General features: G+C 36.3%; 1 long non-coding RNA gene across 1 annotated transcript; it reads left to right on the forward strand.

Moving 5' to 3' along the window:
* Window positions 1-453: 453 nt before the first annotated feature.
* LOC110315358 lies at window positions 454-2,089 on the forward strand. The gene is made up of 3 exons (XR_002380212.2): window positions 454-581; window positions 820-948; window positions 1,982-2,089. It is a non-coding gene; the product is annotated as an uncharacterized LOC110315358 (long non-coding RNA).
* Window positions 2,090-2,880: the final 791 nt, after the last annotated feature.

Raw genomic sequence — 2,880 nt, forward strand, 5'->3', positions numbered from 1 at the left:
AAATAAGGCTATTTATAAAATCTCAATGGATTTATTAATAATGCAGTTATAAATTCACTTTTGGAATCCAGAAGAAATGTGAGTTTGAGAAAAATATTTAGAATTAATCANTATACTTTATATTATTTGAATACATAGAAATAGAGTAATTTTATTACTAAGAGTGAATTATGTGGAAAGCACTCATAAAGGTGGCAGAAGAAACCTTCATAAAAAACCAAGGAAAGGTCAGGATTTTAGAATACCAGGAACATATATGTAATAGAAACAGGTAATGTTTCTGGTAAGAATGAATGTCTCAAATATCATTCAGGATCTCGGGATACCAGGAACATATATGTAATAGAAAGTTAACGTTTCTTGTAAGAATGAACATCAGAAATGTCATTTCTGATGTACGCATCAAAGTAGCCTAATGGAATTCTGGTACGTTCCCCAGGAACTATAGGATACTGTTTCTTCTTTATTCATAGGGTTATGAAGACTGGTTACGCCATAACTCAGATAATGAAGTAAATGGAGCTCCTGTCTATGTTGTCAGAAGTGGGGGGCTTGTAAAAACTCGATCCAAAAACATTCGGGTATGTATGTGGTAAATGATACAAAATTGTATTTTATATTATAAAGTCCTCCTATGTTTGTATGTGTGTGTATCTCAGTGGCAGAGTATTGCTTCACATGCTCGAGCCCCCAATTTCATCTACATTGCAGAAAGTATATACAAAGTAAAATATTGTGATAAGCCACCTTTCTAGAACAGAATGAAAACAAGTCCTTGCCTTTAAAATGTATAATCACTTTTCTTCTGATTTCCTATAGGTGGGTGATATTGTTCGCATAGCCAAAGATGAAATTTTTCCTGCAGATTTGGTGCTTCTGTCCTCAGATCGACTTGATGGTTCATGTCATGTGACAACCGCTAGTTTGGATGGAGAGACGAACCTAAAGGTTTGTTCATGTATTTTTTCCAGCCCTGCTTTGGGTGAATATAACGCCTCATGTTTATAATGTTTCCTTCTGGTGAAGTGATCAAGTATGACCTGATAAAGTTCTTTTTAAGTTACTGAAACTTAAAAAAAAATTTTATTTTTACAAAAGTTGATGGATTGGGACAATGGCTGTGCTAGTAGAGTACTTGCTACCCAACGTAAGCATCTGAGCTTGAACCCTAGCACCTACTTAATAAAGACAGGCACAACAGCACATGCTTTTAATCCCAGCACTGGAGAGGTTTAGATGGGGCATCTCTGGAGCTTGATAATCAGTCAGTGTAATGACTGGTAAGCTTTATGTGCAGTGAGACCCATCTCAATAAGTACAGAGGAGAGAGACTGAAGACTTCCCAAGTCAATCTCCAGGCTCCACACACATGCATATCTGATTTCTGTACACTCATCTGTAGATACACAGCCATGCATACACATGTATGCACCTAAAGTTTAAAATTTAAATTAATGCTATTATGGGTTTAAGAGCATTCTCACCCTGGCTTTGTTCATATTAAAAGTGGAAATGGATAATGTTTTAGGAAAAATAAGATCTTTTAATACTTTTGATGGTTTAAAAAAAACAACCAGACTGCCCTCAAACTTCTGACACTCCTACCATTGCTTCTCAAATACTGTGATTGTAGATGTGAACCACTGTGCCCAGCTTGATATGTTTTTAGTCAAGAAGAAAGTAAATTTGCCCAGTTTTCAGAGTCTAATAAGGGGTGAAAATTCACATTTTTTTCTACCAGATAAGATATAATGAATCTTTAGACACTTGATTACAAACAAGATACCAAACAAACAGGATTGCTCCAGGTAAACACAGCAATCCATTTGTTATCTGCCTGTTTCTAATGATTTCTCCTCTATCATCTTAGCAGAGTGATCTGCAATTTAGTATGCCATGATTTCATCTAGAAGACATTTGAAGTAGTTGTTATCTGAGGTCAGGGTGAGATATATATCAATTCTTTTGTAATCTTTTTCAGACTCATGTGTCAGTTCCAGAAACAGCAGTATTACAAACAGTTGCCAACTTGGACAGTCTCACAGCTGTAATAGAATGCCAGCAGCCAGAAGCAGACTTATACAGGTATGGGGGATTTGCTGAGCTAATCTGTGTTTAACAGCTTCTATTAGAAGTAAAATTTTAATAGACTATTATTAAATAGTTACAAGTAGCTTACAAAATTATTTTTAAATTTTACCTTAAAAAATTTATTAATTTTATATAAAAGTTCTAATAGAAGGTCAGCTTTTTATTAAGAAGACCTTGTTTTCCTAAACATAAAAATGAAACTTTAGAATTATTACGTTTTACTTATTTGTGTGCGTATGTTTGCGTGCCACCGTGTAGGAAGGTCTGAGGACCACTCTTGGGAGTCTGCTCTTTCCTTCTACTGTGTGGGTTATCGGGATTGAGCTCAGGTTGTCAGGGTTGGCAGCGAATGTCTTTACTCAGGAGACAGCTTGTTAGTTCTTAAATTGAAACTCTTACTGATTTGGTAATGATATTTGTGAGGTCTTCAGTCAAAGTGAGAAATAAAAAACAGTTTGCTAAAATTATAAGCAAAAGATACTAAAATTTGGGGATTAGGTTGGGAAGGAGAGAGCAAGCGTGCGTTTTGTTATTCATGTGTTTATCTTGGCATGTGCACCTGTGTATGCATTCCTGTGGAGGCTAACGGTCAATGTTCTGTGTCTTCCTCCATCATTTTCCACTTTATTTTTTTATTTTTTATTTTTTTGGTTTTTCGAGGCAGGGTTTCTCTGTGTAGCCTTGGCTNTCCTAGAACTCACTTTGTAGACCAGGCTGGCCTCAAACTCAGAAATCTGCCTGCCTCTGCCTCCCAAGTGCTGGGATTAAAGGCGTGCGCCACCACGCCCG

This window comes from Mus pahari, unplaced genomic scaffold, assembly GCF_900095145.1.
Source record: "Mus pahari unplaced genomic scaffold, PAHARI_EIJ_v1.1 scaffold_16123_1, whole genome shotgun sequence".
NCBI lineage: Eukaryota > Metazoa > Chordata > Mammalia > Rodentia > Muridae > Mus > Mus pahari.